This window comes from Diabrotica undecimpunctata, chromosome 2 (genome assembly GCF_040954645.1).
Source record: "Diabrotica undecimpunctata isolate CICGRU chromosome 2, icDiaUnde3, whole genome shotgun sequence".
Taxonomy (NCBI): Eukaryota; Metazoa; Arthropoda; class Insecta; order Coleoptera; family Chrysomelidae; genus Diabrotica; species Diabrotica undecimpunctata.
Window position 1 is genome coordinate 110339592 of NC_092804.1, and position 18039 is coordinate 110357630.

At 31.9% G+C, this 18039-nt stretch overlaps 1 protein-coding gene across 2 annotated transcripts in view; it reads right to left on the bottom strand.

Annotated features, from left to right (window-relative positions):
• Window positions 1-18039, bottom strand: part of LOC140434772 (PDF receptor-like) — a 1054707-nt gene that overhangs the window by 799041 nt on the left and 237627 nt on the right. The window lies entirely within an intron of this gene.

An 18039-nucleotide genomic window follows, 5' to 3' on the forward strand; every position in this document is an offset into this window, starting at 1 on the left:
TTAGATCAAGTAAATACAGTAAGCCAAAAAGAGGCAATATTTCTTTCTTACTTAATTATTTTCCCTCTCGTTGCCTAGTATAATATTTTTGGGTATGTCTACTAAATTTATTTCTATAATTTAAAATATTTTAAATCATATTTTCTTTAAAAAATATAAAAACGTACATTCATCTGGAATCTGTTCCTTACTTTTCAAACCCCGAAGAAATATCTTGACGATACTTCTAGAGTCATATTTCGCAAATTTGATTTTCGATAGATATTCGTACCATACCAGGTTTGTATTACGATAGAGAAAGACGCGTTTCTTGTGTTATGTGTGCATTTTAAGACCAATATTGAGGTTTTGGACAATTTTCTGTTCAAAATATGGGCCGAGGTCATATAGTTAGTCGCTATTTATAAAAAATAACTCTTTAGGGATTTTTTTCAAGTGTGCTCTAAGGTTGTTGAGATATATTAACCCTAAAACAATAAAATAGTGACATCAAAATCGCCAAAAATTTAAATAGTAATTGAGACAAAATAAATAATGTTTAGTTACTTACCTATTTGTACACCCCTCCCTGCATCCCTGCATCCCATTCCCTTATTGCAGGGATGGTCTACATCTGTGACACTGTTGAAGATATTCCTCGAACAAATATTAAAACCATGGAAAAGGAAATGTGAAGGGATGGAAATACCAATCCGGGACAACTTCTTGTACACATTAAGCTTTGCAGATGACCAAGTGGTAACGGCTCAAGATGAAGATGATCTGAAGAAAAGGAATACACAAAAAATGGACTAAAAATAAATCTAGAAAAGAAAGAATATTTAACAACAGAGCAAGAACCAGTGAGAAACTTGGAAATGGACGATAATAGGGAAATTAACGGCACTGAAAAATTCAAATATTTAGGATTCATACTTGCAAAAAATGGAACCACCGAGCAAGAGATAACCAGCAGATTAGCACAGACAAGAACATGTATTAAACAAATGAACGGGGTACTGTGGGATAGACAGATTACCAAAAATACAAAGAAGAGAATTTATAACACCTTGGTACGCAGTATAATGATCTATGAAGCAGATAATTGGGTAATAAATAAACGAAACAGGTCCAAAATCACAGCAACTGAAATGGAGTTTATGAGAAGAAGCTGCAGAGTGACAAAACTGGATCTCATCAGAAATGAGGAGATAAAACAAAGAATGGCAGTAGAACAAGACATACTCAGCTACATCGAAGGAAAACGTTTAATTTAGTATAGACATGTGAGAAGAACAGATCATACAAGGTGGATAGCAAAGATTTCGGATTGGAGCCCAATAGGAAGGAGGAAAAGAGGTAGACCCCGAAGATCATGGAGGGATGAAGTGGACGAGGCCATGGAAAGACGAGACCTTAGAGATGAAGAATGGCAGAACAGAAAGGACTGGAGACGTTGGCTGAAAGAAGGAAGGCGGCGACAGCTGTAAAAATCCTTGTATAGATATATAGATATTTGTACACCAAAATCTATTTGCACAAAATAAACTGCTCCATTTTCTTAACCAGCGTCGTTACTTGAAATTAAGTTATTTTTTGTGTTATTGGAACTATTTTTAAAGTTCTGATTAGAAAGTTTTTTTGTTTGTTATTTTAAATAAACTCCAGGATAATTAAATGTAAAATCAATAGAAAGAATAAATTTACCATCAAAAATAACCTTGTTATAGAAAGTGTAAGTAAATACTTCAACAAAACTGAACAATATAATTTTTACTTGTATTTCAACTGAATATTACACTAAGATTGGTAAAATTATTATATATTTGTATATTTTCAGAAAAAATCGTGAAAGGTGTTTATGGCAGAGTGTTTATTTTTTTCCTGTTCTCATATAAACAACAGCTTAAAAATGTGATGCTGATACGTTCTGTGAGATGATTTTACTATATATTTTGATTCCCATCACTCATCTGGTATTTTAATTCATTGGATTGTTGCCAAGGTTTTAATATTTGTTAAGTTATTGACCTTGTCTTGAGAGGAGCAAAAGGTTTCACATGCCTTAAGTATTATTCTAATTAAATATATCGATTTGCATAATATTTTGAGTTTTTTTATGTATTCGAATTAAATGTGTACAGAATTTGCCAAAATAAATTGTTCCGAAATTTAGACTGTCCGAGTAACGTTAAATTTTTACTCCGTTAAATGTTTATTCTACAGTAAAATTTCAACGTTAAATTTTTGCTCTGCTTTAAAATTTTACTGCGTGTTACTGTACATAACAAACAGCTATGTTAAAATTAAAATCTAATGAGCATTTTTGTGTTAAATGTGATTGTCTTAAATTTTCTAACTCTTTTATTTGCCAATTCTGTAAAATTCAGCAATATTTTTAAACACCGAATTGTCGGAGGAGAATGGTTCAATAACATACATGACCCCTCAGGCGCCTTTCTAACCCGACATATGATAAACACCGTGATGTGCAGGTCCTAGAGTAAAGTACTGAATTGTTAAAATTCCTTCCTCATTGTCAAGTACGAATGATTATTTACTTTAAATTTTTATGGATTTATTAGTATAAATTTTTTGATTTAGAATGCCAATTTTGTGGAACTGATTAAAATTATTACAAGAACTTCAGGCACCGTTCTTTCCCATATATCTACTTTCTTTTCTTCCTGCTGGTTCATAATCCAAGTTCCGCCGAAATACATCACCGTGGGTCTGATTATTGTCTCGTATACTCGCAGTTTAGCTGTTCTTGATACATTTTTTGCTGTCAATATTGAATTTAGTGATCCTAGCGTTCAGCTTCCCTTTTCCTTCTCCTCTATAGTTACTCGTAGATATTAGAATTCTTCTTTTTTCAAGACTATAGACAGACTCTGTTCCTTTTATTTTAATATATTTTTCCATATATTGCGTTTGTGTTAGATTTATTGTTAGACCGTATCTTTGTACTTCTTCCTTACTTAAAAACTTTTTTAAGATTTTCTGCTTTTGTTAGTATCACCACATAATCCGAATATGCTATGCACTGTTCCTTGCTATTGAAGGTAGTGTTGTTTTGTGCTCATATTAGATCTTCTTGTGATTTATTTAAATAGCTAATTAAATAAATTATTATTTCTTGATAGCGGATTCCCTTGTTTTATATCTTTATTCACGGTTAACTACCTTAATTTTTTTTTATTATAAGTTTATTTCTCGTGTTCTTAAGCTTAATTCTCACGAGCCTTATAAGCTTTTCTGGTATTTCTAATGTTCTCATGGCCTCATATAGCATCATTCGGTCTATGGAGTCCTGACTGTTTAAAATCGATAAATGACATATCTAGTCCTAAATTTTACTCGTACTTTACTCTACTTGATTAGTTGTCCTTACTGGTCCAAACCCTCCTTGGTATTCTCTGATAATTTTGTTTTCATATTTCATTAATCTCCTAATAATTTTTGCAAGAATATTATAGACTATTTCTGATAGTGCAGTACCTCTATAGTTTTCGTACTTTCTTTTGTCATTTTTTTTTGCAGATAGAACAAATCTAAGCGGTATTCCATTATTTTCGCATTTCTTTCTTTTGCCGAAAAATCTCAGCTGGGATACTACTTTCTCATAATCTTTTGGTACTTTTAGGTCTGTTATTATTTCTTAAACTTAATTCAAAGTTCCTCACATATATCTTTCTCATCTTCTTGCCTATTTTTATGTACCTCTAGTTCCTCTTGTTGGTCTTTACTTAACAGGTGTTTGAAGTATTCCGCTGTTTAATTTTTCTGTCGTTTCTCTTAGAAGTAAACCTTCTTGATTTCTGCTACACTTTGTACTATTTTGTTTGGGTTCTTTTTTACCTCTTTGTTTATGTAGGCTTCTTCTATGTTTTTCAATTGATTTTCTAGCTTTTCTTTTTTTTTCATTCTGTAAATTTCTCTGTTTCTTTATGCTTTTGTCCTCTTTATTTTTACCAAGCATTCTTACATTGCTACTTCCGACATGGCTGTCTATATGGTGTCTCATTCTTCTTTTATTTTCTGCTTAACTGTATTCTGTAGGTTTTTATTTACTTCTTTCTCTAGTCTTTTTACTATCTGTTTCATTTAAAGGCTATCTAACTGGTAGGTTATTCTGTCCCTAGCAAGTTTTGGAATTATAGGTAAATCTTGTTTTAATGCTGCTATTGCTAGTATATGGTCAGTGTTAGTATCTGCCCCTCTGTAAATCCTTCAATCGATTATTTCCTCATAATGTTAGCTTTTTATTAGAACTTGATCTATCTGATTTTTTACTTTTCCATCAGGGAAGTCCATATTACCTTATGAATGTCTTTATTATTAAAAGCTGTGCTAGATATTTTCATTATGTTTCATTTTTGTTGTAGCAAATTCAATTACTTTTTTCCTATTTTCATTTGATTCTTCAAGGAAACTTAGCATCCGTGTTATTTTTGGAAGCATAGCTGTCTATCGCGGACTAGAACGATATGCATTGATCGGTGCCATGTACCGGGCCTAGGTGTGAAAAAATTCAAAACAAAAGAAACGACATATCACGCGACCACACACTACGTGAAGTAGTCAACGCTACCCGTGAGTTATTCTTAATATCGAATCGAATGAAATCGCATTGAATCGGAGTGAATTGATGGGAATCGAATTACGTTAAACCAAAATCAATTATGTCATGCTTAGACGATAAGAAAGCTATGCTTCACCTCCTGTAGGCCACATCCCGTTTTTCGATATATTTCCTATTTTCCAACTTTAACCTTTATGTCTCCAATGACTATTTTTATATTGTATTTTTGTATATTCCCAGAGAGGGTGCTTTGCTTTTCGTAGAACTCTGTTTTAATTGTTAAATCTCTATCTCTAGTAGGCACATGTACGTTAAGGATACTTACTTATCTATACTTTTCTCTTACTCTCATAAACATATTTGATTTTTCAGTTACCAGCTGAAGTCCGTTTGAAGGACACTGGAACTCACTTAAAGCATGGGTGGATGTTACCTGAAGTAAAATTTAATTAAAATATTAAACATCAAATAATATTAACATCATGTACAATCTTTGGTAACATAATATAATTTAAAGGGTTTTTCCCAAATATTTTGGTGGCTCAGGCATGGTAACCTGTATTTTTAACCTGATGATGGAACTGTTGTTCCGAAAACGTTCGTGTTTTAAATGTAGCCCTTTTAAGGGTTTTTATAAAATATACCCATATACAAAGATTAACCTCTTTTTTTATATTTGATTTGATATTGATATATTTAACTTCTTTGTTTACTTTCTCGGATACCATGAATATCTCTTGATTCACCTACTATTGATCAGTGTGCTCTTTCCTATTTTTATTATTACATTTTTTAGTTGTTTTGTTTCTTACAGGGCAAGAATATCTACTGAATATTTTTTCATTATTTAATCTTAGTTTCTTAGATTATTTATACTTTACTTTAATATTTTTTTTGTATTTTATTTTCTTTTAATGTCAGACCATCATTTATGTAGATTCAATCTTAACGGTGCTTCAACTTTTTCTATTTCTATTTAATAACTCAATTTTATTTCTGAAGGTTTTTGTTTGTATGTCATAAACTGTTTCTCCCATTTATGTTGCATTCCTCAGTTTTATATTCGCGCCTGCAGTTCTTCTGACATTAATGTTTTGGCGCTTTATTTTAATCTCCTATTGTCATTTTTCTTCATCATCGATTTTAAATCCCGATATAGTCAATTTTTTTACTTGATTTCTCCAGTTGTTCGATTCTGTCTTGTAATTATTTCACTTCCTTTTTTAATTTCTGCTTTCTTCCATTCCCTTAGTTAGTTAATAATTTCTATTAGATCTTTCCTTATTCGTTTTATTTCATTAATCATTTCTTTATTTATATCCAATAATTTTTAAATAATTTTAATCATGACAACCTTCTTCTCATCCTTTGGTTGCGTATCGCATTTAGAAGGTATTCGCTCTGTCATTTTTACTTGTTTCAAAATATTCATTCTGGTCTCTTCTTGTATTTCTTCATCTATTATATCTACTTCGCTTCCTGTTCCTTTGCCACTTCTATCTTTTTTTTTTATTTTAGTAAAACATTTAACTTACGATAACAATTTAATTATTTATTATTTTAATTATTTAATTCTTATCCAATTTTTATATAAATTATTTTAAGTTACTGAATTTTTGTAATATTGTGACTTATATTAATACTTGATTACATTTTGGCACAAATTAAATTCTTATCTATCAAAAATAAAGCATGGGAATGAACAAGTGATTCAACAAATATCATTTAGTAAAAATGCTTAAAATGGGTCAATCTTACTTGTTCAATGGTATATCTTTAATTCACTGCTTTTACCTGTACAGACTAACGTTTTAACACTTATTTTTGAACTCTGTTAAATTTTCTAATTTTTAATTCCTCTATTTTTTAAAGTTTATTACCAGGCAAAAATCAACAGAATAGCGACTTTTACAACCCTATACACTCTCTTTATTTATACATGTTGTTGCCTAAAACAAAACTGGTCATTGAGTATCAAATCTTGTCTGATGATTGAAACATTCTTCTTTTATAGAGTAATCTCCTTATAGCATGTCATACTGTATTTTTTGTTGTTCCTCTTTTAAGAAAAATATCAACAGACCATTTAAAATATATTTTAGTTATATCTAACTCAGGAGAGTTAGATATAACTAAAATATAACTAACTATATAAAAATATATCTAACTAAAGTACCCTCAAACTCTGAGAAGAGCAAATTCTGTGATTATTAAAACTCGGAGAGACTAGCCTGGTCACTTCTTTGATAACTAGGAAGCAATAACCCATCCGACCGCCCAAATAATCTACACCAAACCAAGTAGGTGAAAAGGACCTCAAGAATTAAAAATCCACTTGTTCACTTGACACAGAGTATTCCAACCCTTTCACCTGCGAAGAAATTACGGAAGCGCTTAATGAATTTAAAACGGGAAAACTCACTTGCTTTGATGGTATTCATGCTGAGTTTCTTAAGTGCACTGGCAGATTTATTAGGCAATGGCTTGCAAAGTTCTTACTAGGAATTCTTTGGATGGAAAATCTTCCTCCTTACCTTAAAAGAGCAAAAATCAATATATAGTAATGGTGTATAGTTGAATTATTCAAACAGTACTCCATATATCTGTAGAACAAGCAGGATTTCGACCAAACCACAGCTGCACGAAACAAGTCTTAGCGCTAACTAACTACATAGAAACATGCTTTGAAAAACAACTAAAAATATTTACTATTTTCATAGAGTTATCAACAGCTTACGATAGCGTGTTTAAAAAAGGGGTAATATATAAATAAATGTGAACGATTTTATGTACAAATATTACTGATTTCATTATTGCTAGGGCCTCTGTCAAGCATTACTGCTAGCCCCCTACTATTTAGTTTTTATATAGCAGACATGTCTGAAATCATATCAAACCACGACCTGGTTACCCTCAAAAGATATTTCCGTTAAACAACAGACTAGCCAAGTATTAATTAAAAATCTACTTTGAAGGCAGATTTCTCAGCCAGACTAAAACCCCAAAATATCTAGGTTTAACACTCGATAGAACACTTAAGTTTAAAAAACATCTTACAAAGACAACTGCAAAATTTTCGAAAGACAAAAAGGAACAGGAAATAACATTCTGCAAAAGTTATGCGGTACCACATGGGGTTTCTCAGCGTCGCCACTTAGATCGAAAGCACTGGGACTCGTGTATCCCGTTGCGAAGTACTGTGCACCGGCGTGGCTCAACAGCCCGTACTCTAAACGTATTGACGCCGAACTAAACCAGGCTTGAGTATTATATTAGGCACAATCAAGGCCACGCCAATGTGATGGCTACGAGCGCTGAGCCACATAACCCCCTCACACACCCTCCGAGAACATGCTCTTGTCAGGAAGTATAGAATAATTAACTCCGGTGCCGTTAGTACAGTTAGTTAGTATGGTATAACGATGTTGGTATCACTGACGGAGACATAAGTACGCTTCGTTCAAGAAACAATCCTCTAAATTCTGCAAAAATTCTAATTAGAAGAAACTTCAAGATAAACGACCGTTGGTGAGAAGATTTGGAGAAGAATGCGCCGCCTGACACCAGCAATATGCCATGTATTACAAGCAATCCAGAGGGTTTTAACCAATCAAGACAAATCTGGTTCAAACTGAACAGAATAAGAACCAACTTTGACAGGTACTCCGACTCACTTTTTATGTGGAAAAAATGTCCTCTCTAACCTGCGATTGCATTGTATTCTGTTTGAATTTTAGGGTTAAATATTTAATTTTGAAGCATCGTTATAAGAAGGTCGAATATTTTGTCCATTTTTTCATGATATCTGTACCATTTTCTCTAAATTATTACTAATTTGAGTTCTGTTATGGTCTTTATGTGTAAAATTTAAATTTATAGCAGTGAATATATACAGCGTCTGCATAAATAGACAAGTGTTTGTAAAAGTTATTGACAAAATTGTAATGTAGTAATGATATTTCCTCTCTTAATTTAGGGAAATGTTTTATGTTTTTAGTAGCTCTTTACAAACTAATTAGCGTCTACAGTTTGCACGCTGATTCTCTTGACAATAAAATATTTGTTTGGCGTTTGGTTTGAACATTCTCATTTGATTGGCTGTGCATTTTACGCACGGGGGAATATTATTGCAATATTGTTATTCTGGAATTTCTCTTTGGAGATTTGGTGATTTAACTTTAGTTATTGGGTTGAGAGTTTATTACCTTGGTAACTTTCATTGATATTTAAATTAGCAACTAATTCGACGTAAAACTTTTTAGTTGAATTTTATCCTCTTTTCGTTTTGTTAGAAATATTTTGAACTGAGCATCCTAGTTCTTCAAGTGCTTTTTTATTGTTATTAACTTTTGTTGAGGGATGAATATTATGGATAACTACCCGAAAACCACGGTACTGTTGTATCTAATACGTTTGACGCTACGTTGTTTTGCTGTTAGAGCTTTAATATTATCCGAATAGTTTTTAAGCAAATATACTTGAAGTTTATTGTGGTTATCCCTAAAACATTTAATGGTATATTGGTTTGGTATTTTTTTATCAAGTCATTCACCCATCGGCTGTATATATGTAATAATCTTAATGGAATAGATAGAACTTTTGTGGATACAGGAATTTTTTTTATTTCATCAGTTTCTAAAGGGCTGTACCTATTGTTGACGTCGGGTTTATGCAATCAATAATCCTTACTATTAGTTTGCTTTTTAATTCTCTTTGAAGGACTCTCTTAACTGTATTTATGGTAGCTGTTGTTTATCTGATAAATTTAACGTCAGCTTAGTGAGCTGAAGATAAGGTGCTGGTTATGTTTACCATAACGTTATTTGAGGAAATACTGTTGTGTATTTCAGCGATGGTCTAGGAGTTCGAGCTAAAACTTATTTTCTTACAAATAGATTCTCGTATTCTATATTTTTTAAAGTGGAACAGCAAACGTGTATATTATCTGATTTTGGAATTTGTTTTATAGAATTTTCCTTTCAGTTTAATTGAAATATTTTATAACACAACAGTCTAGTTGCCGTCTTCCGCGTTATTCATCTCCGTGTATTTCCACATTACTTATAATACCGATCCTAGTTACAAATTTAATATTTATTTCTACATTTTTATTTTTATTTTTTAGCATCAACTACATCTTTAAATGAACATTCCAAATACTACTATGTTCTAACTTTCTTCAAAAGCTCCAATTCAAGAACTTATCTTTACTGTTCCTGTTTTTTTCTAATCGTATACTACTTCATTAGAATACATTCAGGCCGATTGTTCGAACGCAAATAAAAACGTGATTGTAATCAAATATTTAATTAAAATTAAATACGTCACAATTTGAGGTTATGTTGACTGATTTATTTTATTCAATTTTATTATTTTGCGTTTTAATTTAAAATAAACCATAACTAAACTCTTTCTGATGTTAATTTCATGTTTTTATTTACAAATCGATAATAATACTAAGCAATTTTTAATAATTTTGACAGCTGCTGTGACGTATTTGATTGTAATTAAATATTTGATTACAATCAAGTATTGATTAGCATTTGAACAATCGGCCTTAAGAGTCAGGAAATTTTAGTTGTAGTTTTCCTGGTATATCATTCAACATTAGTGAGAATAAATAAGAACTAAACACTAAATTAGGAATTTAATGGATACAAAAAGTTACCAATCATAAGGTACTTCGGCGCATGAGTAAACAAAAAGAATTACCCAGCATAATCAAAGAGAGAAAAATAAAATTCTTAAGTCACGTGTTGAGAGGTGAAAGATATAAATTACTCCAAATCATATTGGAAGGTAAAGTGTAGGGTAAAATATCAGTTGGAAGACGCCAGAACCCGTGGCTAAAAGATCTGAGGAGATAGTTTGACCACTCATCCACAGAAATCTTTCGTGCAGTAGTTTCCAAAGGTACAATTGCCATTTGGATCGCCCACCTTTGATAGGAGACGGCGCAATAAGAGGAAGAAACACTAAATTCTGATTCTATCCTACTCTCATATGAAATTTATTAGTCTCTTAAATAGATAACAAATCCCAGCAAACTTCTTGCAATTTTTTCCCAGGATGCACCAAGTTATACCTCTCATGTTCAAGCTTAAGAAACGAGTAATGGCCAGCAGCATCTAGAGCAGGTTTTCCTAAGTCAGCTGAAAGTTCGATATCAAAAGCAAAACGAAAGCCTGCAAGAATTTAAATCCAATATTGAAAGATTATTGCATTTGCGTACCCTCAGGCAACTAATTTAATATACAACTCGCTGGTTTTTCCCTTTTGCTTCGGATATGTTTATTCTCATAGAAAAATCAAAGCAAGAGAACTATATAAAACTGTATTTAAAAAGTAAAATTAATAAAAAAATAACATATATACAAAGGATTACATTACATTTAATTGGAATAAATCCTTTATACCTACTAATTAAAATATGCATGATAAAGATACAAAAACCACTACTTATTCCTAACCCTGAATGTTTCACAAAACGTGATTGTATTACCGTAAAAACACAGCTATTTATATCACACATACCGCTTGTCTGTGAAAGAAATTAGGAGTATTCTAAAATATGATACGCCAGGAAAGATCGAAGAAGCAATGACTTTCACACCTGATTGCCACAGAAATATTAATGTAAAATAATAGGATAATTTTTAATACGAGAAAAATAATATTATATACAATACAAATGATACAAATGGTAAAACAAAACTCTAATTATTATGATACAATACAGTAAATACGTGTTTAAATAAACGAAAGATATTCTGTTAAAAGTTTAACATAAAATTTCTCTTAATTCGCCGCAAAATACTCAATAGAGTTCAGCACAGAAAAACATGAATTTGCTGCAAATAAACGTATTTAAATATAACAGCAACAAAATGTGTATACCAGTAAACGGTACTCACTATAGCAGCAATGTAATATTCGCAACAAATAGTATAAGTTGTAGTTTATCCAATGGAATAATGTCTTCTTCGACATACATCAACCATAAAAGTATCGGCCATGGAGTAGTGGGCCGCTACCCCTAACTTGTAATCGAATGCCATAGTCTGTGGACTAGTGCGCATTTCGATGCGCATCGCCCCGCCTTGAATTTTCCCATTGGCTCTTGACCTGGAAATCCCTATTTATCGCTCGAACAGCGCATATAAATATTGGCGATTTTTAGGTCAGCGAGAATTGTTTTAACTTAACTTGATATTTTATTTCGACGAAGAAATTGTCATGTAAGAAATATCTTGCCTTTTTCAAGGCAAGACACCGAAGATAAATATTTTCCAAGTCCAGAACCCGAAAATGGACTTAAGTAGAGGAGCTCTCGACGTTTACTCCGAAGCCCTCTACAGAGCACCCGGGGATATCAGAAGGTGGTTAGACCCTTAATTGTTCCCCCGAAGTGACAAACTAAGACACGACTAAGGCACATGCAACTCGTTTCACTGACAAAGGAAGTTGGTTAACGAATTATTTTTTTAGAATTTGACGCTACGTGTGGGCGATAATTACCAAATCGATCTGCAACTTTCACGAAAGATACTCATTTTCTGTGATTTTTTTGTTAACAAAAATGTATAAATGAACAGTATCTTCATTACTACATTATATCAACAACCATTTAATTGTTCGATAGTATCTGTTTGTAAGAGAAATCTTGGCTAACTATACAGGGAGAATAAAACCTAATAAAAGTCTGTTAATATTTTAACAGTATCTATATACAGTTGCAAAACTGCAACATTTGTCGCCGAGATATAAAACAAAGCCTTTCAGTGGATATTTTCAGTCCACTTTCGATGACAGAGAGAGGCAACAATGAATTATTTTTCAAAATAACCTGAAATTTTATCTCTTCCTAATCTAGAAGCGACTGCAGTAGCATAAGCAATCATAAAACACATCGTAGCATAACGCAAAAGACATGGAGTTCTTTTATAGCTATATAATGATAAAGGATAAAATTTTTAATCAGAATTAGGGCAAAAAATAATCAAAGTTTTGTATATTAAGAAAAATCGCACTACGACTTTCCATCCTCAATTAGACGGAATGGTCGAAATAATAGAAATTGTTGTATTATAAAAGTAAAAAATTGTAAATACGTTTTACAATATTGTTGTTTCAACAAAAGTTTTCTTTAAAAACATTTTAGTATAGTCTCTTTCACATCTGTCCTAATACTAACTGTTACTTCCTAATAAACGTCTCTTATAATTTGCACATACTCACCTGAAATTCCTTTCTTATTAGTCGCACACCACAAAACCTATCGAGGAATTCTATTGTATGATTTGTCAAGATAAGTGAATCCCATACGGGCATTTGTTTCTTTAGTTTTTATTTTTTTAACAGCTGCCTTATTATGAAACTTGCTCCTGTTTTGAAATTGCCTTGCAGTTGATTTTCAGATATTTCAGTTTTTTTATCTATTAAATGCTTTTTTCCATATTTTGATTATTTTTGGTGTGTCGTCATGAAGTCTTTCGAGTAGTTTTATTGGCTATGCAATTTGTGCGTTGTTGTATATATCTTGACTTCTCCTTTCATGGTCCATCTCATTTTTCATCTCATGTTATTTTTGTTCTGAGTAGACCTTTTGTTTTTAATTCTAAAATCCACAACTTTGATTTATTGATTTAGTTCATCTATTAAAACTATAAAAATAAGAAATTTTTACAGACGAAATCAGTAAATACTAGAAAAAACAAGTAAACAACAGACGATAAATATATAGAAATCGTGGGGTAAACGTATTTTCCTTAAAAGAGTTCCAAAGTAACTTAAGGTAATCAAATAAGATTTAACTTTTAAATCACTTTAAATCAGAAAATAAATAGTACTTAAAATAACTGAATAAGCTTACAGGATGATTCCACAAGATACCCATTCCAAATAAGAATAACCGAAAAAAGCAGAAACATATAATATCACAGAAAACGATGGAGTCGCAGAAAGCTGGGCAAAAATTAATTCAATTCTAAATCTAATCTTAGCCTCTGCCAAAGAAGTTCTTGGTGAAAGACATATAAATAAAAATAAATCGTCGTAAAAACCAAGAACTCCATGGTTTTCTGCAGAAGTGAAGGAAAAATGTAAAGAAAAGAAAAAAGCTTACCTAAAATACATCTACACCTGTCATCTAAAATACAAAAGGCATGCCATAATTACAAGACAATTAGAAACGAAATACATGCAGTTGTAAGAAAAAAAAGAAAAAAAGATACCAAACGAATTACTGAAATATTTTGAAGCAGCAATGACAGAACAAATAACAACAATAGTTAATAAAATAATAAAACACAACAATAAACCGGAAGAACGTGGGAACTAATTCTAATATTCAAAAATGGAGATAAAAAACAGCCAAAAAACTACAGATATGAACCGAGATACAAACTTCGTAAATTGTTGTTAAATATTTCGCTAAAACTTACAACTGAAATTTTACAAGTGTTAATAAATCAGAGGATAAGTTTAACAGATGAACAACAGGGTTTTTGTAGTAAAAGATAGTGTACAGATGCAATATATTATATTTCATTATAAAGCAAATTACTGAGAAATCACTAGAGTATAATAGACCTGCATTTCTGTGTCTGATTGACCTAAGCAAAGTGTTTGACAAAGTGGGACTCAGTCCATTTTTTGTATAATAGAGAAGTTCCCCTAAATATTATAAAAACAATCGAAAACATCTATCAAAACAACAAAATGGAAGTCAGAATAGATGGATAACTTACAGAACCTACAGAAATAGGCAGCGGAATAAGACAAGGGAACTCATTGAGCCCCAAGCTCTTTAATTTGGTCATGAATTAAATCATTAAAAGCGGTAATAAAAGAAGAGGATACACAATGGGAAACAAAGAAATAAAAATACTCTGTTATGCAGACGACGCAATATTAATAGCCCAAGGTGAAGATAGTCTGCAATGACTAGTCCTCTCATTTAACATAAGAGCAAAAGAATTTAATATGAAAATCTCATCTCAGAAAACTAAAACACTAGTAGTTAGCAAAAAACCAACAAGATATAAAATAGAAATTGATGGCATCAATATTAAACAAGTAATGGAAATAAAATGTAATATAATAATAAATTTTTTTTATACCTGACAATTACACTGTCTAGCTATGGAGACCTGGACAAAGAAGTGTGAGATCAAGTACAAAAAGCAGATAGACTAGCAGAATGCCTTAATAACACTATATGGCGAAACAGACACATTAACACTGCGATAAAAAGAATTTATTAAGCCAATTTAAGATCAATATTTACATAAGCTTCAGAAACAAGACACGACACAGCCACAACGCAAACACTACTGGAAACGGCAGAGATGAGAATTACAGGAAATATGCTAAGAGATCGAAAAAAAACTGAAGACATTAGAAGAAAATGTAACGTACAGTGTATAACTGAATGGATACAAAATAGAAAAAAAGAATGTAGTAACCACATAAGCAGAGTAAGGAGGCCCGCGTAGTCGAAATAATAAGAGTTAAGTCACGAATAGGCAGAATAAGTATCGGACGACCGTGCAAAAGATCGAGTGAAAACTTTGTATAAAGGTAATAATCCGCCAATGAACAAGCCGAATTGCTTATAAAGAGGAAGAAGAAGAAGAAAAATAAGAAGAGAATAACTGTAAGTAAGAGTAATAACTGTAATAAGGCTATAAAGCATTGACCTGGTATGTGGTTCTTATTGCGGTACAATAAAATTGATTCTAATTTTTACACGATAAATAAAAGTAAAAGAAAGTAAGTCAGAAGCTAATATATTTAACAAATTAAAGTAGATATCAAATACACAAGAAAAGTAGATAATACCAACAACAGAAGAAAATCATTGCTTATAAAAAACCCAGAAAGTAATTATAAAACGGTTATCTAATGACAACAAGGAAATAAATATATGAACGGGGCCAAGACAAAAAAAGAGACACATATAAGAGAAATAGATCAACTTAAAAAAAGGAAAAATAGAAAAATTAGTAAAAGTAAGAAAAATAAAATATAATTAATAAAAAATGAATGATTTTCCCACGAAAGAAATAGTACCTGAAACAACAGCAAATGCAGAGAAGAAATTGGCAGAGAAAATATGTTTGTATGAGTTGAATGGTAGGGATGATATAAAAGAATAAAAATAAATTTAAGAACGTTAAAACCAAGATCTATGGTCACCAAAGTAGAAAGAGATATACAAGCAAAAATTGGAAATTACGTAAAAATCAAAAACAGAAGAGAAACATGTTCAGATTAGATTTTAAAATATATTTATTTACAATTAAATATGGAAGTAGAATCTTAAAAAAGATAGGTGGGAAGAATTAGAAAACATAATTAAAAAAAAACTAGCAAATAAAAAATAAATGACAAATATATGGTAGGTAACGACATACCATGGAAAATGAAACTCAGAAACTGAGAAATTGGTGTTAGGGGATGAAAGGGCAAAAAATAGGTAAAAAATATAATATTTCTCTCCCTCTCTCTTCAGTCCTAACATCCCAGAGAGGGTAAAGTGGTCATCGTGACATCGTGTATTGTCCGTCTCTGAAGATCTCTATAATTTCTCATGCGTAGATCTTTTCAATATTCCTGTAAGTTGATCAATCCATCCTGTTGGGGATCTTCCTCGTGATTTTCGGCCTTCCACCTTTCTTTGAATAATAAGTCTTTCCGTGGTTTTCCATGTTTTCTGTGTCTGTTTTCATAATATGTCCAAAGTATTTTAAATTTTCTAGACGTATTTTGATGGGTAGCCGTCTCATAATATGTCCAAAGTATTTTATATTTTCTAGATGTATTTTGTTGGGTAGCCCATTGTTGAACTTTAGCTCATTTAAAATTGAATTATTTGTCATGTGATCAGCCCACGGAATTCGTTACATTCTTCTTAAATAGTATATTTCAATGGGGTCTATCTTTCTTCTTTCTATTTATCGTAGAGTACAAGATTTATAGTATTGGAAATATTAAGCTGTTGATTAACTTTATTTTTAAAGTTCGTGAAATTTAAGAATCCTTCCATATTTTGGCCATCTTTCTTACAGCGATTTTTTTTTGATCACATCTACGTTTTAATTTTTCCTGTAGTGGCCCCGCGTTGGTGACCAGTGATCCCAGATATAAGTAAGACCCCACAACCTCAAACCGGTCAACCGTGGTTATGTGTGGAAGATTGTTGTGGATGATGTGTAGTATATTAATTATCATGATATGTGCCTTTGATATGTGTTACTGCAGACCAAACATTTGACTTTCCGTTATCAACCAGTCATATGAGATCAATTAACTCTGTGTGTGGCTGTGTCATCTGCAAAACGTAGGTTGTTTTTTTTTTCGGTCATTATGTGTAGCATTATTTTGCTAGTATGTAAGAGAAGAGAGATGGTTTTATAGTTCTAGCCTTTGCCGCTATTTTAGATTGTGTCCAGTCGTCAGGCCATTTCTTGAAATTTCATATTTTGTTACAGATTAAGTAAATTAATTGTATTTCTGTGGCTTTGGCCATTTCTGCTGTTATCTATCTGAACGTGGTGCTTTGTTAAACTTCAATTTACTAATCTCGGCAGTCTTATTTCATTCTCGAGTATAATATGTTATTATACAGTTTCCACCAGAGAAAAAATAATAACATTCACTTGGTAATAGACCTCTCCATAGAAAATAATACGATTGTTAACGCACTTACTTTAAATTCAAAAATAGGCATTAAGGCACATATGAATCTCCAAATGGAATGCTAATCAACTAGACCGGAATAGCCTCAGAAAAAGTGTATTAATAACATCACGATATACAGAATACGATCATTGGCTCTAGTCACTTTATGGTAGGAAAATAGTATAAAGTATTCAAACATGCCCTCGAAGACAGAATTTTGAAATGTATCAATTTTTTGCAAAGGGTAAATCGTATATAAACACGATAAAATAATTAAGGCTGCATTTAAACCTCATAACCCCTCCAAACTTTGGTTGTTATTCTGAGAAAATTACTGCCCATATTACATTTATTTAATATCTGTTTTATACGTTGTTACCACTTTAGTTTTTTATCCAGGATAATGCGTACATCTTCTTCTTCCTATGCCGTCCATAATAACGGAGGTTGGCGACCACATTTCTAAAAGTTTCTCTGTCCCTTGCAACATGGAATAATTCGTCTACAGTCATGTTAGTCGGGTCTCGATATTTCGCAGCCATAACTTCCTCTTTCTACCTATTCCCTTTTTACCATCGACTCTACCCTGCATGATGACCTGCAGAAGACTATACTTATTATTCCTCAGTATGTGTCCAAGGTATGCAGTCTTGCATACTTTAATTGTTCTCTCAACAATTTTTTGTCTTGACCCATCCTTCTCAGCACTTCCTCATTGGTGACCCTGACAGTCCATGGAATTCTCAACATTGTCCGGTATATCCAAAGTTCAAAGGCTTCAAGCTTCCTAA